The following is a 25,683-nucleotide window of genomic DNA, read 5'->3' as shown; positions in this document are numbered from 1 at the left end:
CTCTAGAGCCTGTGAGCCACAGCTACTGAAGCCCACGCGCCTAGAGCCCGTGCAACAAGAAGCCACTGCAATGAGAAACCAGCGCACCGCACCGCAACAAAGAGGAGCCCTGCTCACCACAACTAGAGAAAGCCCAGACACAGTAATGAATAACCAATGCAGCCAAAAATAAAAAATAAATTAAATAAATGAAATAAATCTTTAAAAAAAGGATAAAAAAAAAGAAATTAATGGAACACAACTAGGGCAGAGAAAGCCATAAAGAGCTCTGCTTGGATGACTTTCCCACCCTCTCAAAATTACCTTCCATCAAAGTGACTTGTGTGGCTCAGGCTGCGTTATCTGGCTCCTTGGCGTCATGCTACTCAATCACAATTCATTCCATTTCTCAATGGCAATTATACAGACGAGCCAGATTCCAAACATGTCACCTAAATGTCCTGAGGAAAGTCTTAGTTAGGGTGTGAGGGAGGGCTTTTAATGGAGAGTGAGAAGGCAAAAAAGAAACTGAAGGAAACTGATTGGAGACAGAAAGCAGCATTCACCGAGCTGAGTGTTAAATCTGAGATTGGCTCATTCTAACCATAACCTTATGCCCCAGCTCTTCACCTTCATACATTCTTCCTGCAAAGTTAGGTAACTCTGGTTTTTAGCTACAGAGCTAAGAGTTGCCTCTTGAGTTAAAAAAGTATTCTGTTAGACAAAACTTAAACTTAAAATTTTAAAATTATAAATATACTATAGTTATATATTACAGAAAGTATGGGAAATAAAGAAAGGACGAAAGAATTCACTATAATCCCAAGATTACAATTTAGGACTCCATTTTTTAAAAAAAATAGACTATTTTTTAGAGCAGTTATAGGTTCACAGCAAAACTGACTAAGATAGCCAAAACAACAAAGAATAAAATTGGGGGAACTCACACTTCATGGTTCTAAAAATTTATTTATTTATTTATTTAACTTATTGCCTGCGTTGGGTCCTTCTTGCTGCATGTGGGCTTTCTCTATTTGATGCAAGTGGGGGCTGCTCTTCATTGTGGTGTGTGGGCTCCTCATTGTAGTGGCTTCTCTTGTTGTGGAGCATGGGCTCTAGGTGCATGGGTAGAGCACAGGCTCAACAGTTGTGGTGCGCGGGCTTAGTTGCTCCGCAGCATGTGGAGCAGGGCTCGAACCTGTGTCCCCTGCATTGGCAGGCAGATTCTTAACCACTGCGCCACCTAGGAAGTCCGACTTCATGGTTCTAAAACTTACTACAAAGTGACAGTAATCAAGACAGTGTGGTACTAGGATGAGGACAGACACATAGATCAATGGACTAGAACTGAGAGCTGATAAATAAACTCTTATACTTGTGGTCAATTGATATTTGAAAAAGGTGCCAAGACAATTCAACAGGAGAAAGAACAGCCTTTTCAATAAATGGTGCTGGATCTCCACATGCAAAAGATTACAAAGTTGGATACCCCACCTCACACAACATACAAAAAGTAATTCAAAATGGACCAAAGACCTCAGTGTAAGAGTGAAAACTATCAAACTCTTAGAAGAAAACAGGGGTAAATCTTCACTGACCTTGGATTAGGCAATGTTTTCTTATGTGAAACTGAAAGCAACAAAAAAATAGATAAGTTAGACTTCATGAAAATTAAAAACTTTTGTGCTACAAAGGACACCATCAAGAAAGTGAAAACACAACACAATAGGATGGGAGAAAAAACTGAAAATCATATATCTGATAATGAGATTGTATCTAGAATATACTAAGAACTCCTTTAACTCAGTAAAAGAAAATAACTCAGTTAAAAAGGGGCAAAGCATTTGTGACAACATGGATGGACCCTGAGGGCATTATGCTAAGTGAAATAAGTCAAATACTTATGATTTCACTCATATGTGGAATATAAAACAAAATAAACAAACAAAACAAAAACAAATTCACAGAAACAGAGAACATATTAGTGGTTACCAGAGGGGAAAGAGGTTGAGGGGTGGGCAAAATGAGTGAAGGGGGTCAACTGTATGGTGATGGATGGTACCTGGATTTGTGGTGATGATCACTGCGTAGTGTATATAGATGTTGAATTATAATGCTGTATACTTGAAACTTGTATGATAAAAAAAAAAAGCTCTCCTAGGCAAAAAAGGGGGGGGAGATGGGGCAAAGGATTCAAATAGACATTTCTCCAAGCAAGATTTACAAACGGCTAATAAGCACATGAAAAGATGCTCAACATCATTAGTCATCAGGGAAATGCAAATCAAAACCCCAATGAGATACCATGCCATATCCACTAGGAGGGCTATTAGCAAGGAGACAGATGATAACAAGTATCGACAAAGATGTGGAGAAGATGGAACCCTCATGCATTGCTAGTGGAAATGTAAAATGATGCAGCTGCTTTGGAAAACAGTCTGACAGTTCCTCTAAGAGTTAAACAGTTATCATTTGATCAACAATTCTAAGAAAAATGAAAACATGTCCACACAAAAACTTGTAGTGAATGTTCATAACAGCATTATTCATGATAGCTGAAGAGTAGAAACAACCCAAAAGTTCATTAGTTAATGATGGATAAACAAAATGTGGTATATCCACACAATGGAATATTATTCAGCAATGAAAAGCAATGAAGTACTGATAATATGCTACAACATGGATGAACCTTGAAATATTATGCTAAATGAAAGCCAGACACAAAATGCCATCTTTTGTACAATTCCATCTATGTGAAATATCCAAAATAGGCAATTCTATTGAGATAGAAAATAGACTGGTGATTTTCTAGGATAATGGGGAAATAGGGAGTGACTGCTAATGGGTAAGAGATTTCTTTGGGGGTGATAAAGTGTTCTTAAGTGGGATAATGGTAACAGTTGTATAACTGTGGATATACTGGAAACCAATGACGTATATTTTAAAAGGCGTGAATATTATGCTATGTGAATTTTACTTCAATAAATCTATGCTATTCTATTATCCAGACTTCTATTATTCTATTGAATAGATGGACCATAATTAACAATATACACTGCTTTCAACTTATCTATTTTACGTAACACTGCTGTGAACAGTTTTGTGCCTAGGCTTTGATCATATCATAATTAGCGGTATGAATTTTGTTAGTAGGAATCTTGGCTTGACAGCATAGCAACTATGATCTTGGGCAAGTCAGTTAACTTCTTTGTGCCTCAGTTTCCTCATATATGACATGAGGTTAACAGCATTCGCACCTCTTGGGAGTCTGAGAATTAAATTAAGTAATGCATGTAGGGGCTTTGCATGGTCCCTGTCACACAGTAAACATTCAACACCAGTAGCAGAGGTAGCTATTATAATCGCAATATTTTCTGAAGATGATTTCCAGAAGTGATATCACCAGCTCAAAAACCATGGACATTTATGTGTCTGAATATATTCTTCCAAATTACACTTCAAAAGGGGTGCACTAATTTTTAGCACTAGTACCAAATATGAGAGAACCAGAGTAACCATGCCATCATTAACACTGTTATAATAAATTTGTTTTGTTAGTTTAATAGGCATCTCACTTTTAATTGTTCATTTTTGCTGCTTTTGGTCCTTGGAAGCTTGAAACCCAACAGTTTTCTAATTATCATGTGAATCCTGCATACCCTGAGCATCTAATGAACATGAAATCTGTGCAAGATTTCTGCGTAGCCCCTATACTGGGGGCTACAATGGAAACTGAAAATGAGTAAGGCCAAGGATTTTGTGTGAGGTACAAAGCAAACAAACATTTTAATTCAAGAGAACTATGATTAAGTATAACAGATCTACAAAGTATTTATGAGGGTAGGGAAAATATGGCAGTTTATAAAGGTTTATAAAGCAGAGAAAAGATGGCAGTGTTTGAGCTTGTTCTTGAAGGACGGGCATAATTTCAATTGGCAAGGGTGTGGCAAGAGTGAAAACAAGGCTGGTGAAAGAACACAGCACATTTCAAGACTACGCAGCTTGAGTACAAAAGTGGCTAGGGGAAGGAATGGTGAGAGAACAAGGTACCACAGGGTGCTCTGGGAGCACAAAGTGGACCCTCTAAAACAGAGTCGATGACCATGTGAGCTGAGGAGGAGAGTTTCTCTCAGGACACACAGCATGCAGAAAAACATGAAGACACAAATCATCGTGACCCATGCAGGGAACTGCACGTAATCCAATTCTGCTAAAGCAAAGGGTACACGTGGGAAGGAGGCAGATGATGCTAAACAAATAGGCAGAGGCCTGACTGTGAAGGACCTCGTGTGCCAGGATAAAGCATTTGAACTTTATTCCAAAGGAAATAGAGAACTGAAGCATTTTCAAGAAAAGAAGTGACAATCAGATTGACTTTAAAAAAAAAATTTACTCTGGCAATACTCCAAGAGCTTCCCATCTCATACAGAATAAACCCAGTTCTTCTCATGCTTAAAACCCCACATGCCGGTCAGTGGCTATCTCTGAAATTATTTCCTACTGCTCCTCCTCTCACTCACTGTGCTTTTGTGACACTGGTCTTCTTGCTGTACCCTTCAATATGGCCCTCCTCAGGGCTTCTGCACTTGCTCTCCCTTCTGCCTAGAATTCTTGCACACCCCCCCCCCCGCCAATGCCCACCTAGAACTCCTGCCCCAGACAGCCACATAGTTTGCTCCCTCACTTCTGTCAGGTCTCTGTTCGAACACATTCTTATCAGAAAGGCCCTCCCTATTATCCAGTATAAAAGAGCAAAAATCAACAGCAATCAATCCTACCACTTTTTTCCTCCACTTACCACCTGGCACATATATTTATCTCTAAATTTCCCATCTCTCTTTACTATAGTGTAAGTTTCAGGACAGATCCTCTCAATTATCCTGATACAAGACCTGTTATTAGCACTTTCAGATGGCGAAATTCAGGGTCATAATACTGCTAACGCACAGTGGAGCCAGGCAGAACGACTCCTGAGCCTGCACTCAAACCATTTCACACACTGACTCTAGTGAAGTCGCAGGTTCCTGGCTTTGAGTCCAGATTATTTCCTCTGAATAGGCTCCATCCTGACAAGCACCGATAGCTTATTCTAAATTCACACTATGTTCTTCCAAAAAGATACACATTCTTCTCATTTGTTATTAGCCAAGTTTCAAAAGCCAGGAAACATTTTTTTAATGATCAGTTAAAATGCACAAGGTATCTAGACTTTTATCTATTCGACAATAAGTTGTATTTTTTCTTGTTTTAGACCCACAGATTCTAAAACAAGATGAAAAGATTTTATGAAACCATAGCACATGGCACCAAAAAACTACTTTTCCAAGAGCTTTTTTCAAGTATAACAGTTAACCTCAGGAATAAAACTCTCTTTAAAATGTACACATCAAAATTTTCTGAGGTATTACACCAGAGAAAGAACATGGTAGCTACCTGGAAAACATCCAGTAAATACATTATCATATGTCGAGAAAAAGAATGAAGGTGAGATCCCAGTAACATTTCCCCTGATTCTTTTCCTACTTCTCGGATTATTTACGTCTTCTTTCCTTGATTACTCTTTCCTCCCATCTCCTATTACTACAAGTACCTCTTTTCAAAATGTAGTTTTCAATCAACAGCTTCTTTCCTGTCAACAATTTCATACCAGAACTCATCCACACTTAATTTCAACTAATGCCTCTATTAAGATACCTTCCAGACCTAGTTATAATTTCTCCCCCTTCCCTTCTCCAGTATTTAATCTTTCCTGAATTGCCTGGCTACAGATACTTCAGGACCCTTTCATATCCCCCTTTTTTTTTTAATTAAAGAAAATCACCTTTTTCAAAATTGGCCCCTTTTCTATTTACTTCAACATCTGTATTGTCTGGCTATTCTCCTACAACTTTAATTTTTCTCCATTTAATCAACAGGACCTGCCAACTGTTCACTGTGTTTCCTGCTATCTTACTTTCCAATTCCATAGCTATCATCACATTCTGGGTTTTCTTCCTTTCCTTCCTGAGTCACCAGAGCCCTCCAGCTGACCTGCCTGCCTCCAGCCTACTCACTCCCTTCTATTCATTCTGTACATACTGTCAGGAAACCTCTCTCATAGGGTACACGCCCCAGTTCAAGGACTTAAAATAGTTCCCCAGCACAATAAAACCAACCTTCTCAAACCAGCACTCAGGGCCTTCCACTCCCCCTAAAGATCGTCACTTGTAAATGTTTAGCTTAAATATCCTAAGGAGACAAAACTCTAGAAAACCAATAATTTGATCTTCCACATTTGGATCAGTGCAATGCACACTACAGGTTTGTAGAGAGTATAGTTCACCATCTGCCACTTGAATTCAACTACTTACGTCAGGCAATGGAATTTATGACTTAATCCATCATCTTCTGAATAACTCAAGTTACCATAAGAAGGAATCATTTTCAAAAGTTGAACCCTTCTAATCCACAAAGTGAAAGTATGTAGTTTTTAGAAAATAACACCTCATATCCTTAATGAGAGTGCAAAGTAGTATACTATTTTTAAGGGTGAATTTTCCAACATCTATAGAAAGTGAAAGTGCAAATATCCTTTAGCCCAGCAATAGTATTTCAGGAAATTACCTGTAGATATTCTCACAGAAGAAAGCAAAATTAAATGTGGAAGGATATTAAACACAAATTATTGTAATGGTTAAAAAAAAGGGGGGGGGACACAATTGAACCTTCCTTAACTATTATGATACATCTCCACAATGGAATATTATGCAGCAATTAAAAATAAAGCAGTTACATATGAATTGATATGGAAAGATGTTCAAGAATGGCATGAAGAAAGAAAAAAACAAATTATACAACAGGGTAAACTGCTATTCTATTTATATAAAGAAAATGCATATACATTTGTAAATGCAAGAAAATATCTAAAAAAACATACCAACCATTAGCAGCAGCAAATTCTGAAGACTGAGATTCAGAGGAAGAAACAAGGGATTTTTAGTTTTTGTACTGTGTGTGTGTGCATGTACGTACACACATACATATCTTTTTAAAAAAATAATTTATTCAATTTTCATTTCTAAAAAAGGGCTGAGCACAGAAAAGACTCAACTTTGGATGAATATAATTGATCTTGATTATCCACAGTGCAGGAAGAATGAGCTACTCAAAGTGCTTAATGAGAAACTCATCCATCCATTCAACAACTATTTATGGAAAACTTACTATGTGTCAGGCACTGGGCCTGACAACGCTAACATAATGGTGAACAAGAAGGACCTAGTCCCTGCTCCATTTTTCCTGTTCCCACTGTAAGAACCACTCTGACTTCTAGATCTGGGTTCTCATTATGCCTATTATGCCTATAGTGTTCCATAGAATAGATACAAATTAATGGAATAATTATATCAAACAAAAACAAAGGCTTTAAATGTTATTAACTATTTCCTTCATAATTAATTTAAAAAGTTACCAGAAACAGAATTTGAGAAAGAACAATTCAACAAGCACCATTTCAAATAACAAATTTTAAAAAGTAACTTAGGGACTTCCTTGGTGGTGCAGCGGTTAAGAATCCACCTGCCAACGCAGGGGACACAAGTTCAATCCCCGGCTTGGGAAGATCCCACATGCCATGGAACAACTAAGCCCATGTGCCACAACTACTGAAGCCTGTGCGCCGCAACAAGAGAAGCCACCGCAGTGAGAAGCCAACGCACCACAAAGAATAACCCCTGCTCACCGCAACTAGAGAAGGCCCATGCACAGCAACAAAGACCCAACGCAGCAAAAAAAAAAAAAAAAAAAAAAAAAAAGTAACTTAGATGTCAAATGAAATTTAAGTGAAATTAGCTATGAAAATTCAAAAGGAAAAAAATTATTGGAAATTTTAGTTTTCTTCATTGATCTACATATACTTACCAAATTCTTCTACAATAAATATTTACTATACAATAAGGAGAAAGTAAAAGTTGTTCTTGAAAAGAACCCTCTGTTGCAACAACAGATCAGCTACTGCCTAAAGTCCAATCCTGTAACCCATTATACCATGCCCTTTACGGTCTGGCTTTGTCGAGATTCCTTGTTTTGTCAGCCTAGAGCCCACTGCACCCTCTGCTGCAAACAGCATTCTGGGACTTTCCACTGGGGAATCACTGCTCCTCACCTCCTGGGGTAGGCCCAATCCCCAGTCTCTGCCAGTCAGCGCTTCCTATCTCCTTGGCCACCCCAATGGTTCAGAAGTGAACACATGACCCTAATAGATCCAAATCCAAATCAATCCTGAGAAGAGGCTAATTTTAATGAGGCTATTAAAATGATTACAACTGCTGACATATAATACAGCTAAATTTCCTAAAAGAACTTTGTAATAAAGAGAATTCTCATTTAATGTGGTCCCTGAATATTTTGTGTAACCATAACTTCAAATCACAAAACTGCAGTGAAACAGTCATAACCGACCTCTTGTTGAAACAGAACAGCAACAAAAATACAATATTAGAAAATTCCCATTTCTAAGAAGCGATTACAACTTGATGCTGTCTCAAAGAATGTTAAAACCATATAAATCACATTCTGTTAAAATAGCTAAGCATAGAAACAGTAAGAAAATACAGGTTACCCAACATATGTTAATCACATGTCCTCTGACAGAAATCTTTTAAACAATTTCAAAAATAAAGACTCCTACAGGTAGTATTTCATGAGGCACCTAAAATGCCACAATACCTGAAACAGACAAAAAAACAAAACCCAAAAACCTGAAATATATTTAACTGTCTAAATAATTTTTATCAGTTAATCATTTTCTTTTCAACACTAAGAAAACCATAGAGTATATTAATAAATTACAGGGGAATAAACTTCAATGCAATATGAGAAAATAAAACTTAACCATTAAAATTTCCTAAGAGTGAAATGAATTGCCTTGTAAAACAGGGATCTCTCCTTCCCTGGAACTAAAACTAAAACCCAAACGCTGTAATTCTCTGAAAATAAGACATCCTTGAAGAATCTGACTGCTGTGCCAGCTGTTTTATTTCTTGAGAGTATAGCTGAACACATATAATAATCCACTGCATTTTTTTCTAGTATTGCACAATTTTCCTGGCACACAATGTGCATACTGTATTTATTATCATATTTAAGCATGTGACAGCATTGTCATAGGAACTCACAATATCATTCTCTAACTAATGCACACATAAATTTTTCAGCCTTCAAACACCATGGATTTCAGTAGTTAAGTATCATATATATTTTTTCCACAAAGTCTAAATACAATACATTTCCTGAACTTTTAGCTTTCAGTTTCCTGTTCGTCAATGGCTACAATTCTAGAGGCAATACATAAACACACCCTAACCATGGTATTTCCACTTTTGACAACAGTGGATGTGAACTTAATATGACCAAATATAACCACAGTGCACATATAAATGGTATATGACAGCTAACACAGCAACAGCAGGAATTAAGTTATAAAAATGGAAATTAAATTAAGAATTCACATAACAACCTCCTTTTTATAACTCAGAACTCAGAAAAAGTTCCTCTCATGAAAAACTGATAAGCTTTCTTTATCAGACAATAACTATGAAACCCATCCTGTTTCCTTTTTTCTCTTGCTTGCCAGGAAGCTCAGAGCTAAATTTAATGTTCAAATACAGAAAATATCTTGCCTTAGATTATTGGTGTAAAGATTTCTTTCCACTCCCTCATCGTGCTCATTATTTCTCAAGTGATTTATGCCTGATTTCTGACTATGTTTTTAATGGTTCTTGCCTTTTTTAGTTTTAATTATAAACTATCAAATCTTTTCAATGAACAGAATATAAAGAAACAATTTAAAAGATTATATCTTTACATGACTGAATAATCTGTTAATGCAGGTCCTAAAATGTATCTTTAGTTTCCCCTTTTAAAGTTAACTGTTTCACATAATTCATGATTCACTTTTAGAAAAGCCATTGGCAAGTTTTCAAAATAAAAGACTGATAAAATGACACAAGGATCAATTACAAATTACTAAATTAGGGACACTAGGAGGATTAGTAATTTTTAAATGTTTTTCAGTTACTAACAAAATTGGTCTGGCAAAGCTAGATAGTTGCAAAAAATTAACTCACATAAAGTGTACTAAAATCTTATTTACTGTTATCAGCATTTTAGATGCAAAATAGACAAAAGGTATAAAAATATTTAAATAGTAATCTTAAAAAAAGAGGGACGCTCAGTCACACTTGTTTAGAAACTACAGACACACACATATGAAAATATTCAGCATATGGTAATACCAAAAAGTTTATTAAGTGGAGATAAAAGGAGATAGTAATAAAATGAACAAAAAAAAATGAGGATGAAAAGAAACTACAACCCAAACTGACAAATCTAGCCAAAAACTAAATAAAAATATGCCATGAATTAAATAGAAAACCTAAACATAGTCTTATTAAAAACAGAAAAGAGAAATGACACATGTTGTAACAAAGACTACAGTCTATAAGAATGCATAATATTAAAGCTCTCCATTTTTAGAAGGCACAAATAAAAAAATGGAAAATAATAAATGGAAAAAGCAAGACACAAAAGTTACAAAAACCAATTGTTTCTTTCTCTCTCAAAATATGAGAACTGCAAAGCTTATACCCAAAGAAGCTAAATTACAAAAAACTTAATATTCTAAGAATGAAGTTAACAGCAAAATATATTTCTGTATAAATTACTATATAATTTATATAGTATTATTATCTACTATACACCATAGTATATAGTATTAATATGTACCATATTTATGTTATATTACATATAATATAGTATTTATAAAGTATACATAATATATAATTTATATAGTACTGTTGCTATATAAATTTAGAAGGAGAGGCTAGTAACCACTCACAAATACAGATTTCTTTCAAACAATAAAAAAGTTCAACATAAGAAAATATTTTAAAAACAGAAACACACACAGTCCTCAAGAAAATCCAAAATTTAATTTTGAAGCATTTCTATTCCCTCCTAGTAGCATAAACAGAAGTTAAAATGTGTTATAAAGAGTAATCATCTAACTACAAAACAAGTCGAAGATCATAAGAGAAAAAAAATCCCTCTCCCTTCAGAAAAATGAAGACAGGAAAAAGAAACCAAACCATGGGAAATATAAGTAAGTGATCTGATATAAAGCACTGAGAACATGGAAAAAATTCATTTGCATAGATATCTGTATAGCATACAATTCAACTCGACAGTGTTTGCAAGTGATAAAGAAAAATTAGCATTTCAGTAAAAATGAATCTTAGAAGACTTTTTTTTTTTTTAAGGACTACAGCAGGATGAGCAGAGAGGTCTGGGGCATCTTTATGTAACCCATGCCACTTTTTCTTTCTTTAATCATGAAAAAGAATATAGAATATGAAAAGATTACCAGCTGTGAAATAATTTTATGATACAATCATGCTTAAAGTGACTAAACAGTATTTGCACATAACACAAATTTTCAAAATGCAGGGAGAACATCTTGCCAGAGTTAAGACATTTCATGGGAAGAAAAGTGGTGACAGTGGCTTGCAGATTAGGAACTGACATTATTTATATATGAGAAAAAATTACATGCTCTGTAAAAAGGGAAGGGAGTATTTATTGAGCAACTAGAGTATTCAGACACTAAGCTTTGGGCTTTATGAAAGATTCTATCGCATTACATTTAGGTAGGAAAACAATATAGAAGAAAACAATGCTTAAGTAAGTTTCTCACCATCATGTGTGGCATGTGGTAAAATGTAAGAGACTGAAGAAGATGTAAGCTTAGAGACTACTGTACTAGTAGAAGTACGGGGTTGGGGGGCCATAAGGTGAAAGTACAATAATAGGTCCCAACTGTTCATGCTAATCTCACCAGCCTATCAATCACTCTGTAGAAGAACCTGTGTTTCACCATGATAAAAACAAAAAGTCCACTTTTTTTAGAATGTTTTTTATGTTTACAACACTATTATATTTATAATTTACAACTCTAAAAAATGAAAGAAAGAAAACCTTCTCTTCCTAAAGCAGATTTTGGAAACTTGGTTTTAAATATTACTTTAAGAATAGTAACACTTGTCCAAGAAATGTAATCATGCGCTTCTCATTAAGAATAGAGTGAAATATTATCATATTATTCCTAGTAGTAAAATTATTTCTTACCTTGGTGTTTAATAGTTGTTAGTAGAAAGATTACTGGTAATACTACTGTAATTCCCACCCAGATGGTTAAGAATCATACTAGGATGACAGTAAAAAAAAAAAAAAAAACAGCCCTAGTTTAGCTCTGAAAGGCACAGGCCACTAATTAATTAGCTGTGGATCTTGAGCATGCAACTTTACTTCCTTTGGACCTCAGTGTCCTCATCTGTAAAATAAGATGGCTGGACTAGAGGCTATTTCCTTACCTTCCTCCCCGTTTCCCTCTCCCTGGCCCTTTCTACTTTATGACTTTGGTGACTTAGGATCTAGACTGGGATTTTTGAGGACAGAGAGGAAAACAGCAGAAATCCACTAAATTTTGGAGAAAAGGAATAAGGATTATGTAAACAACTAGAATATGGAGAGAAAAAGAGAAAGTCAGCCCAAAATACATGTTTACAAAAAGAAACGGACAAATTAAAGAGGACTAATGGTTCAGAATAGAGGATCATGAGCTTCACTGTCAAAATTAGTATGAGTAGTAGTTTCAGTTATACTGAAATCAGGAAAGATCGTGAGAAATGCTAGAGATACAGACTTAGAAGTGTTATTTATAACACACAAGAATGCTTTACAAATAACCCAAGAAATCTTCCCAAGTTCCCCCAGTACATATGGAAAAGATGCCATACTCCCTTGACTTAATCATTCATAATTCTGCCCCAACATAATCACCGACTATTTTCCAACAGGTTACTCCCTCCAGTCCATCGGGCTTCATCCTTTCAAACAGACCCACGATATTTCCCCTTCATTGACACTCAATGTTTTATCTGAAATGCATTCTCCCTTCTTTCCATTTATAATAACTTATCATGCTCTAGTCATGTTTAAGGCACCATTCTAAGCACTTGACATGTATTAACTCATTTAATTCTCTCAACAATTCTAGGAAGGAGGTCATGTAACTTGCTAAAGATTACACAGTAGCAGAGTAAGGATTCCAACACATGCAGTCTGGCTCCAAGGAGCCTGTCCCTCCTAACTGGCTGACTACTCCTACAAGCCTCAGGTGGAGTTCTGTCACCCTCCTGAAGCTCTCATCTGCTTAGCAATTATTCCTGCCTCTTGAGTCCTTACGTAAACTGCTCATTTGTCATTTACCACAAGACCCAGATTGTTATTTATCTTTTGTGCACATGTTCTATATTTTCTAAGGACAGGATCTTGTCTTATTTATTCTGTAACAATGCTACTTAGAACCTAACAGAACTTATTATCTGGACAAGTGCTTATTAATGAAACTATAACAGCATTCAATATATATTGAAAACATATGGCAAGTTCTGTAGGTATTAATACTGCCTGCACCTTCCAATATTATAAATGAGGAAACTGAAGCTTAGAGAGAAGCTACATATCTTGTCCCATATTACAAAGCGGTGGTGATAGCCTTACTTAAGGGTCTTACCAGAATCTTAATCTCCAGCCAACCACAAAACACCCTAAAGAATCAGTCCTAACAACAACTCAGTTCAGCTTTCACTTACTCTGCAGCACTATGCTGAATACCAAAGATTCAGAATTAGAGGCACAGCTGCTGCCCTCACGAAACTCACAGTGCACTAAGACTTTAGGACCAAACTTTGATAACACAGGCAGAGCCACCATCATCAAAACTTAAGGAAGATTTTAAGTTATATTTTAAATCAAAATATCAAAATAATCCTTGGAAACTCTTCCATCCCATCCCTTCTCCCTCCAGGCTCCTCTACTCCCTCTACCCTAGGACTCATCTCTCAGTTTCTGTGTTATAGAGCAGAAGAATCCCTCTTATCCTAACAACTATTAGCATATCTAAATTTAATTTAGCAGTAGCTCAAACTCAACGATCTATCTGGCGAATTCCATGTCCATAATGAAATATGGGCAATAGACAGCGAGAAAAACCCATTGCAAAGAGAAGCAGCAAAAAGAGGGAGATGAAAGTCACACTGTAAAGCAAAGATAAGAAAAAGCAAGAAAAGCAGGAGAGTGGACACAAACAGGAGATAAAAGTAAGAGCCCAGAATAAATCCAGTAGAGAGATGTAGATAAATGAAAACACTAAACTAAAATCTAATTCATTTTACAAATGCTGACTCCTTTAATTATTTCTTTCCCTAACTTCAAATTGAAACAGAAAAATATGTAGGTTAAACAATCACTGAAAAATCACTAACTAGGAACAGTATATAAATTAGGAGTTTTTCCCTTGAAAAACCACTCATTTTAGAATTTCAGAGCTGCAAAGACTATCTAGACTATTAAAACACTATCTAATCCAACCCATTCGTTTTACAATTAAAATAAGGCTCAGTAAGGTTAAGTAACTTTAACCTGCCCAAGATCATGTAGCAACACTCCTGAATCTCATCCCAATATCTGTTTCTACCATACCAGACTTCCTAGAAATGGTGTGATTTTCTCCTCCATTTTCCACTCTTAATAACCATTAAATTAATTTCTGCATAAGCATCTCAGAATCCCCATATTATTCCTACTTCCCATAGAAGAAAATAAGCAGATATTCTGGATTATCTAAAACAGTATCGAATTTTAGTCTCTTATCCCCCAAAGTCAGTCATCTTAAATTGGGTCTTGATTTCTACCAGGAGGAAATTCACACATTTCCCAAAAGAGCAGAAAGAAGAAAGATCTCCATAAGCTGACCAAAAGCAAGCCAAGTTGATAAGCTACAATCCATCTGGAAAGGACTCAGGCCCAAGACCACTGGAGGCTGGATTACTGTTAGTGGGAAGTAGAATGGATATCACATATTTTCCCATTTCTATTTTATATCCTCCCAACTAACCTCAGGCTCCTATCTTTCTGACAAATGTCAATTCCAGGAGCCTGTAAAGAGAAGGGAAAGTAATGAGATAAGAGTATCACGTCACTTTCAGCATAATGGCTTTTTGATGAGAACTATCTTGGCCAGGAAATTTGCCACAAGGAATAAGAGAAGCATTTTTAGTTAAACCCACATATCTTTTATTTTTACCATAAAAACACAAAAAGTTCTGAAAATCTGTTATATACACTCAGTATTTCCCCCACTGTAAAGCACTTGCAGATATTCTGGGCTGGAAGAAACTCATCCTGGTCCATTTTTGTGGTGCAGGAAAGTCTGCTGGCTATACCCCTTGATAAACTGTAGGCCCTGCTGGCCACCATTCATCAGGTTATTTGAGTTGAGTGATGTGGGAATCATCTACATCACCTTGGTTTAAATATAATGATTACCTAGGGCTTAAAAATTACGTGTTTGCTTATAAGACTGACTGAAGTCTTGTCTGGAAGGGGAAAAAATGCCCTATTTTACCTTAGGAACATATCTTAATTTTGATATGTATGAAGTTCATTATAGATTAGGGATAACTTCCTGCTAACATGTTACCCAAATTAGGACAATTAGAGTGGAAATGAAAAGGACAAAAAAGATAAAAAGACATTATAAATTTAGAAACAAAGTGATTTAGTGACTCACTGAGCTTAAGAAATAAAGGAAGAGTAAAAAATGACCAGTAAGAAAAACGGTGTCACAAACAGCTAAAGAGGAAAGTCAGGAAGAGAAGTGTTTTGACAGGGGGTGGAGAGAGGGGGTGTTGGTGTGCAGTTGCTACAGAGATGGTATTTAAACATATTTAGTTTCAAGACATAGGTGAAAATTTGGGCCTCAGTTTTGGAAGGCCTTGAGTTTTAGACAGAAGACATAGAGTTGAGGCCTAAAAAAGCACAGTAGTGATTGAGTTTTTAAAGAAAGAGAAAGTAACAACAAAGCATTTAGACAACAGCATTCCTCAGACACTACACTTAGAAGATAATTTAACTTTCCAAGTTAATAGTACCTTATTCTATAGATTAGAATATTTGGACTAATTTATTATAAATTAAAAGCTAAGGGACTTCCCTGGTGGCACAGTGGTTAAGAATCCGTCTGCCAATGCAGGGGACGTGGGTTCGATCCCTGGTCTAGGAAGATCCCACACTGGAGCAACTAAGCCTGGATGCCACAACTACTGAAGCCCACACGCCTAGAGCCCATGCTCCGTAACAAGAGAAGCCTCCTCAATGAGAAGCCTCACACACAGCAACAAAGAGTTGACCCCACTCTCCGCAACTAGAGAAAGCCAACGTGCAGCAACAAAGATCCAATGCAGCCAAAAAATAAATAAAATTTTTTTTTAAAAACCCTATCTTAAAAAAAAATTAATAAAAATAAAAGCTAAAAAATTAGTTTTTCTTTTCCAGGCTATGAACTGACAGAAAGGAACTAAGAATAAAAGTAGTTTCATAATTACCAAGTGTCCAAAGTTAAGTCTCTGAGCTAAAACACACTGCTTTTCAGGTTTCTTTATTTACAACAAAACTTTTGAAAAAAATTGACAGAAAAATCTGGTACACTAACACTACTATTATTTTACAATATTTGTGAGAATGTAACAGTTTTAAAAGCACATTAACCAAATGCTGATAATTAATAAATATGGAGAACAGGTGTATGGAGGTTCACTATACTGTTCTCTCCAGTTATGTGTATGTTTGAAACCACTGTAATAAAAAGTCTAAAAAAAGGCCACCTGCAGATATTTTTAAAGTTCTATCTGCAGTTAAGGCTTGACAACTCCAAACAAAATTCTTAAAAAATTCATCCTCAACAGACCAGTGAAATTTAGGGTATATGAAAGGCAGAAAAGGCACCGTCATCTCAGATAAATGTAAACATGCTTACTAAATGGAGAAAGTCCTTTTATCCATGTTGGCTGAGTTGGATATTTGTCATTTTTCTCTTCAAAGAACATATGTTTGTTAAAGAAAAATATATAGACCATATAAATGTATGGCTTTGGTTAGGAAAGGCAACATAAATGTTTATCCCCAGCTGTCAATGGTTAATTTGTTTAACCTGCTGGTTAGTCCTGTTACTTCAAATCGTCTTTCACTCTAGTAAATAACCAAATAAATTTCTTATGTAGATGCAAAAAAACTGATTAAAAAACGAATGTCCATAAATAATGCCTAATTCCAAATTGTGAAGAACAGATACTTCAGATTACATAAAATAGTAAGTCAAGAAAAAAAGCTGAATGTTTTAACAACTGACATAGTTTAAGCTATGATTTAAATAGCTTTAAGTCAAATCACTCTATGGCAGCACTAAAACTCATAGAAAGCACCAAATTCACCTATTAGACTTACCACTGACCTATGATCAAGATTAGTTTACATGGTAAGCACCAATCTTTCCTATTAGAAACACCACCCCAAAATGACAACCAGATTTGTTTGCCTATTCTTTGGTGAATTCCAGGACAGTAAAGATTGTACATGTTTGTGCAAAACCTTAGCACACTGAACATGTGCAACTCTCTTAAACAGGAATTATCACTACCTTCAATTCCAAGGAAGCTATCGCTAGGTATCAGTCTCATTTCCTAGGTGACTTACACAGGATAACAAAATAAAGCACAGTTTCCTTGCTGGCAGTTCTGCCTTGAATCATTTTCAGGATTCTGCTTCTTCTAACAGAAACATGTCATGAAACTTCAGAGAGAAGCAGCACAGATACAGATAGAGACAAAAGATGGTTAGTAATTCTCTTTTCCTACATCATTATTAAAGCACTACTTAATTTCAAATTGAGGCATTTCACTTTTTTCAGATAACAAAGTCATTCTCCTCATCTTTGACAAATTTTCATAATTTTTTCCCTTATGAAAGTAAAAGTTACATACCGCAAAATGCACGGATCTTGAGTGCTCAGCTCGGTAAATTTCAACAAATGTATACACCAACAACTGGTGAATCTGCAAGTTCCTCACACTGGTCTTGCAACTGTTCTGCAAGTTAAAAATTATATGAAAATTAAAAGTTACCCCAAAACTTTGAGTTCTGTAGCTTGAGTTCCAAATCAAGCTATAGGATATTTCCATCACCTTAAAATGTTCTCTTTTGCCCCTTTCTGGTCATCCACAGCCCTTACCCAGAAACCACTGTCCTGATTTCTATCACCATACCTAAGTTTCTCCTGTTCTTGTCTCTTTTATAAATGACATCTTACAGTACATACGTGTGTCTGGCTTCTCTTGCTCTGAATAATATTTCTGAGATTCACCTATGTTGTTGTATGAATCATTAGTTCATTGTGAAGAAAGATGCTACCAACATTTTCGTCAGTCTTTTTGTGGACATGTACTTTATTCCTCTTGGTGCAGCAAGATTTCATTAAGAAAAAAAAAAAGATTTCACATATAAGTCTGTGAAGTCATATAGTATAGATAGATGGGTTGATTTATATATGTACATATACATATAGCAAACATACAGTTACATATATAATGCAAATATATACAACAGATATTTTATCTACCTGTGTGCATATAATTGTGTGTGTGTGTGTGTGTGTGTGTGTGTGTGCGCGCGCGCGCACAGATTCTGAGAGGTCTACCTAGGACCAACAAAGGTATTTTAAAAGAACTTATAAAGTTCATAGTGAAAACAAATTTAAGATGGGAAAGATGACATTTCAATTTTTCTCAATTATTCAAATTATTTAATTTCTTAATTATTCTTAAAATTATTCAATTTTTCTTAATTATGTTTTAACCTAAGAATAATTCAAAAGAGAGACAAATTTCTCTCCATGTAAGTTACCCTGTTTTGCTCCAATGAAATACCATCTTCTCATAACAAATCCCCTTCCCAAACTAGAATTCTAAAACATTAAATATTACCATTCACCATGTAATAATTTTTCATGCTGGGGCAAAATCCAAAATATGTTAAGATTACAAGATTTTATTTTACTATCTTGCTCTTTTAAAAAGTTGAACATGGAAATAACTTCACTGGTTAATATTTAACATGGGTAACCACCATCTCATCCTCATGCAGAATACTGTATACTCCGAAAAAGACCAGAATGCTTCCTCCATTCCAAAAAGTAACTTACTGCAGCATGTAAGTCTGTGATAGGGACATTCTGACCTTCAAATTCCATGTGTAATTTTCAGCAGACAGTAGAGGAGGATCTTTAATTTCCAATGATAGGAACATTGAGAAACACACACACATCTCTGATTTTTGATGAGATCAATTTGAAATTCCCAACCCTGTTTGTGATAATCAGATGATCATTTTCAGGGGACTAGGAGTGGCTCCTCATTTAACATCATACATAAATTGCCAAGACTGAGGCTGAACACTACAAATGGTTCCAGAAATTTACCATCACCTGCTTTAGGAAGGGTTTGCAATTACAAAAGGGAAGAAAAGCCCTCTTCTAGTCTTTAATCTTTCTCCATCTTTTATTTTGCTCTTCCTTCCAAAAAATGAGCAATTTCAAGATGATACAATTCAAATGTACTATACTTTTAATCTTAAAAAACATTCTTAGCATTTGGATGTTCCCTAACTTTCACAGATGTGTAATTGTTTACTTAAAAACTCAGTATTTCACTCTGAAAATACATAATTTTCATTTTTCTAATAACTGTACCTTTTTCTAAAAAGAAAAAAAAAACCAACCTTGATTAACTGTTACAAAACTGACAGCAGCTCCAAACAGCTACAATTCCCAAATTTTTATATCTTTTGCCTGATTGTTTTAGAGAACAAAAATTTTATTCCTATTTCTAAAAATGTTTTTCTTCCAGACCAAGAGGAGACAATAAGCATACCAAATGCGTAGACCCCGTACTCCCTCTGGTGGTCCTTCACTCTTATTAACCAGATGTTTTCCAAAAGACTAAAACACTAAAATAAGCATAAAATGAACTTGCCTCATTTAAGGATTATGGTCTTACATGTTTGAGTTTCAGCTGAATGCAGGTCAAGTCTCATAACAAACAATGATGTACAAATTATTTTCAGTACTTGAATTTTAGTGTTTCAAATACTACTGAAATAGCCTTAGTAACTTGTTACACAAGGTCCTACTATAAACTATTTTAACCTGTCTTATTTGGTAGAACTTTTACACAATAAATAAACATCTTATTTGGAAAAAAAAAAACCCACACTTAAGTGGCTACTGTTTTTAAATCAACAGTTATGTGATTTACCTACCAACAGCCACCCAGTCTCTGATGAATGTAGATTTAATTTTCCTTACACTTTTGGGGACATAATGTCAGAAGTTAAAAATGCACTGTAGAAAAATTCAGAATGTAAAATAATGAAAAAACAAAATCTAATTACTAACCAGCTAGGTTAGAAAATTCAAATAGTTTCAGAATTATAAAATGTTAGTGTGCCAAAACATGTACAATATAGATTCTTTGTTAGGAATTGTGGAAAATTATATTAAAGGCCTACAGAAAATATTCTTAATGATGGATACAGCATGCATATTACTGTTCAATAAAGCAGTATTAATGTTTAACAGTATTATGTGATTTATCCCCAAATTTAGCTGGTTTAATATGTGTCCCTGTTTTTTGTAGTTTTATTCATTCAAAAATATTTTCCCAGTCCCAAACTCAAAAGGAGCCACACCTGAGGGTAAGTGACTTAAAAACACTCCCAACATTTATTGTGTTGATGCAAGAATTCAGCTTATGTTTAATTTTGAAACTTTAATGTGGTTGATAACTTTATGATATGGTCTACCACAAGTTAAAGTGGAAAAACTCAGTAATTAAAATATATAAAAACTGAATTTGAAAATGGTCTTTTACTTAAAAGGCACTTTTATAGCTAAAGTTCCCAAAATATGCTCTGTGTAAATAAAGCTACGAAATATGGCTTGAATTTATGATATGCAGTATACCTAAGCATCATCATAGGATAAAGCCTATAAAACTTCTAATTATACATAGTAGTTAAACTGACATATTCCTATACACTTTAAAGAACAATTATATAGATCACCCATAACCCATCTCATAAGATTCCGTAGAACTACTTATATAGAATAAAACCCATTCTGCAGGAGTCACTGTTCAAACAACCTACCTTCACTAAGCATCAAAAAGCCACCTCAGCTTTCAACAGTAATAACTTCTACACCTATAGAAAGAGGATGTTCTTCCTTCTCTAGACTGATTCTTTCTAAGCTAAGAAGCCTTTAGATAACAAAACAACCTAAAATATGTATCCTTTTCCAATCCAAGAATAAACAGAAAATTGAAGATTTCACTAGTTGCCTAATCCAATATTTTAGAATGTTCATGTTGAACTGGTTAAAATGTTTTAAAAAAGAAATTCACCCAAAATTCCCATTACTGAAAAAATTGAAGATTCAGAAACATATTTGTTTTGTTAAATGTTGGAAAGACAAAGACCTCACAGCATATAAGCCTGTGGTTTCAGAGAAATAAAACATTTTATAAAGACCATCTCTGATTTTTTAAAAAATCCCAAATAGTCACAATTAGACTACTGGTTAAAGAGTTCACCTTTAAAAGGTGTTACTAATTGGCTACGTAAATAACTAAAATTACCATTCAATGAAACACTAATAAAGTTGCGTAATTAAATCAAAATTATAATTGTCCTTAAGAAGTTAAACTTACATCTCTTACGTACAAATCATACCCAGCACAGATACAAAAAAGACACATTAGAAGAAAAACTGAGTAATCGAAATCAACTGTTCCTCACAAACGAGCGTTATTAATAACCTTCATAATATATTTTTAAATAATTATATATTATTTTAAAACATGTTTTCTATAGATGCTCTAAATTGGTCAGGCCATAACTGTAGATTGTTAAGTGAGGTCAGCTGGGAGAGAGAGAAAAGTGAAAGCATAACAAATAAAAATTTCCCACAAGAATAAGTTTTTCAACTCTATTCTTGAATTTTAAAGTAAAACTCTTGTGCAGGGTGGGGGTGGGGAAGGATTCCCATAGACTATTAAAAACACTGAACCAAAATATGTTCTTAACTTTTGTCTGCAATCTAACAAAACGGGAAGACAATGAAAATAAATACTCCTGTGTGCCCTCTGAGAGGCAAAGAAAGCTCCCATTCAATGCTAAGCCTTATTCCACTCCTGTAAAGTAAATCCAAAACCACGAGCTCCAACTGCTTCATGCAGAATTTACTGAATGGCGGCCAAACGCTGTACACGCTGTCCTGAACCACACTGAAGGATATCTAGAGTTCTGCACTCTCCATTTACAACTTGTACCTTACTATGCAGGCTTTCGCCACCACTGCAGAAACCAATTTTTAAACTGAGACGAAGATGTTCCTCCCGGCACGTCAATGGAAAGAAGGCAATCTCCCCGCTGACAACACCCCCCACCTGCCCCCCACCCCCCCCCATCAATCCTGGTTTTGACTCCTATACTGCGGCCAACACACCTCTTTTAGACATCATTAAGGGGGAGAGCGTCATAACGTCCCGGAGTGAACCGAATACGGAGCCCTGAAACAACTTTGCACTGGCGTTCACCTGGCACTAGGATCATCACCTGTTAGGACGGCGCCGCACCGCACCCTCTACGAGCGGCCGAGAGTGGGGATGCTGGGCTCAGTCACCGGTCTCCGGGCGGCAGGTGAAGGCGGTGAACGCGCATCCACACCCACCGCCCGCGGAGCGCAAACCGAAAGCCAGGACGGCGGCGGCGGGACGCTCCGTTATCCTCATCCCCGGCGGGCCAGCCAGGTGAGCGAGGCTCCATCGCGCCCGCGGCGTCCCGGCGCACGGCTCACCCCGGCTCCACTTCTCCCGCCGCCCGGGCCCCGGAAAGCGAAGTTTCTCTCCCGCCCGCGGCAGCTGCTGCTCACGCGCCGCCCGGCTCTCCGCCGGTCCCGCCGCCTGCTCCGGGCGGCGGCGGTCACGGGAGCCGGGCCTCGGGCGAGTCGGGGGCCGCCGACGGGAGCCGGAGCCGGGACCTGTCACCCCGGGCGGGAAACAAAAGCCGGGTGAAGACCCGCGGGCGCGACCGGCCTCGCCTCGGAGACGGGGAGCGAGGCGGGGGCGGAGAGCCGCTCCCGCGGCCACCGGCTCCGGGTCTCCGGGAGGGAGCCCCGGCCCCGCGGCCCGGGGGGACGCAGAGGAGCCCCACAGTGGAGCTGGGGGCCTCTGGCGCGTCCTCCTGGAAGCTCCCCCCGGCCCCGCTGGCCGCGACGCGCCGCTCCCAGGCTGGGGAGCCGCGTGAGGGGGCGGGGAGGCGGCGCGGCGGCGGCCGGACAGCCAAGGAGGGAACTCGGCTTCCCGGGCTCCGCGACCACCCGCCCCATCCCTGAGGCTGTGGCGCCAGTACCTGCCGCCACGGTTGCTCGTATGCTCTCTCTCCGCCGCACCCGCGCGCCGCTGGCCCCTCAGCCCGCCCAGCAGGCCGCCCGCGCGCCGGACGCCGCCGCCGGAGACTGGCAGCGCCCGCTAACCGGCCCGAATCCCCCGGGCAGCGCCCGGCGCCGTCCCGCCCTCGCCGGCCGCAGGACCCGCCTCCCATAGGGCCCCGGGGCTGTCAGTCCGCCCCCAAAAGGCGCGCGGGCTGTCGCTCCGCCTGTCCGGATTGGCGGCCGCGCGCCGTCCATGCAAATAAGGCCCCGCCCCCGTCCATTTGCACCTCCGCCTTGGTGTAACCTCCGCCTCTCCACGCCGGCCCACGTGTCTGGCCCTTGCCCTTTGTGGGGGCTGGAGGGAAGGGATGGAGAAAACTGACCGACACCCCCTCACAGCATCCCTTACCTCCGGGAAACTAATGCCTAAACAAACTAGTTGACTTCACATCGGGATCTGTCTCTGAAAGCCCTGCCCTCCTGTCTGCGCACTCGGCCTGCCCCGAGGATGGAGGGGGCAGACCAGGCTTGTTTGTTTCAGGTGAGCAAGCCAGGTTAGCCCCAGGAAACAATATCAGGAACTCAAAGTTGTCCATTTGGAACTGGGGAAACTCCCATCTGGAGAACCACAGCACATAGCACTTCCCTCTGGACCCTCAGGGACTGTGAAGACTACTCTTTCCCGTGGCTTTCTACCTTTTAAATATGAGATCCCAGGTGACTGAGACAGCAAAGGGCCTTGAAAGATGTCTGTGTTTTCTGTCACCTGCGAAAGGGTAGGCCTGCTGAGCAACTCAGCTTCAGGAGAGGTTCAGACCCCTCCAACGAAATGGCTACCCAGAGATTCAGATGAGGGGACTGGGCTAGCGGTACCTGGGCCTTAGGGAGTAGCTAGCTCAGTCTCATTTTTGAGGAAACAGAAACCTGAAGTAACATAGCTATGGAGCGTAATAATTACCTATGGAAACCTAACATCTCCTAGCTCCACATCTGCTCTCTATGCTATATCACCTGGGTCACTTAGGTATTTATGTGGAGCTTCTACAAATCATCATCTCTGCCTTCAAGAGGTGCTGCCTGCAGAAATAACCACTAGAGCTGACACTGAAACCTCCTCAAGGGCAAGGGCCCTGTCTCAGTGCCTAGAAGCTTCCCTTTTTATCAGATGCCAGAGAGAGTCACTGAAACAATTTACTTATGTATTAATTCAGTAAGACAGTGGAGATTAAAACTACTCTGCATACTAACACCAATTGATTAAGCATCTACTATGCTTTTTAACAGCAAGTATTAAGTGCTGTGCTATGTGCAGGGTATACAGATACCAGAGGACACTGTCCCAGCCCTTAAGGGCTTCAGCCTAAGAGACAGTGACATCCACATTGCATGTCAATGCTCCTCATGTTTCAGAGACTGTGACAGATGTCTGCATAGGGAGTGGCTGTGCATAGGCCAGTGGAGGACTCCCAGGAGGGGGAAAACAGCTCTTCCTGGGAGAGTCAGGAAAGGCCTCGAAGAGGTGACTCTAGAGCTGAGACTTAAAAGATAGTATTCAAAGATGGTGTTTGCCAGGCTGAGGGATGTGGAAGAGGAAGGCAAGGAACTCCCCGGGGGGGCGAGAGGTGGCGGGGAGAGGGGAGAGGGGAATAGCATGAGCAAAGGGAAGGCAGACCTGGAAAAGCCTAGTAATTGAGGGAACAGCAAGCAACACTGGGGGCAGATCTGCAGGGCTGTGTGGCCATGTCACATGGTCTGGGACCAGGCTCTTCCAGGAGGAAGACAGAAAGACCCGGGAGGCTGCCAGGCTGTGTTGTAACACACCGCAGCAAACAACAACAGGCCCTGTAGATACAGCTGCAGCCTTTTTTTTTTCTAGGCCAGAGTCTGTGGGGAACAGTCAGTTCCACAGTTCCGATGGCAGCCTGGCTGGCCCCACCCACTCTCTCAGAAAACCACTCCGGTCACTGCACTTGCCCTCCTCAGCATTTGGAAACATGTGTGCTTGCAATTTCCCTAAGCATTGCTGCCCTTCAGAACTCAAAGATAACCTGGGCCATGGCTGCAGACACCTGGGTGTGGGAGAAGCAACCCTTTCCTCAGGCACGCAGCAGTTCTTTGCAAGGCCTTTCACCACAGCTGGCCTCATGGGCCTGTGAACTGTGCTCAGATTAATGCTCTGCTGTCACTGTCTTGAAATCCTTAATAATTTTTTAACAAGGGGCCCACATTTTTATTTTGCGGTGGGACCAGCAAATTATTTGCCAGTCCTACCTGTCACTGTT

The 25,683-nt window shown here is 38.4% G+C and overlaps 1 protein-coding gene across 4 annotated transcripts in view; it reads right to left on the bottom strand.

Annotated features, from left to right (window-relative positions):
- The window catches only part of LOC130843167 (peptidyl-prolyl cis-trans isomerase FKBP5), a 108,798-nt gene extending 85,270 nt beyond the window's left edge, over nt 1-23,528 (bottom strand). For 2 of the 4 annotated variants that reach the window (XM_057719743.1, XM_057719742.1), the window contains exons 1-2: nt 23,380-23,528; nt 17,898-18,002 (exon numbers count right to left, since the gene is read on the bottom strand). The gene's annotated coding sequence lies outside the window, so the exon portion shown is untranslated. Of the gene's footprint in view, nt 1-1,577; nt 1,609-14,974; nt 15,016-17,897; nt 18,003-23,379 lie in introns of all 4 variants that reach the window. The other 2 variants (XM_057719744.1, XM_057719745.1) reach the window with 2 other exon arrangements.
- Between the last annotated feature and the right edge of the window lie 2,155 nt (nt 23,529-25,683).

This window comes from Hippopotamus amphibius, unplaced genomic scaffold (genome assembly GCF_030028045.1).
Source record: "Hippopotamus amphibius kiboko isolate mHipAmp2 unplaced genomic scaffold, mHipAmp2.hap2 scaffold_187, whole genome shotgun sequence".
Classification (NCBI taxonomy): Eukaryota; Metazoa; Chordata; class Mammalia; order Artiodactyla; family Hippopotamidae; genus Hippopotamus; species Hippopotamus amphibius.
The sequence above is the reverse complement of the archived record's forward strand: the minus strand, read 5'-3'. Positions and strand labels throughout refer to the sequence as shown.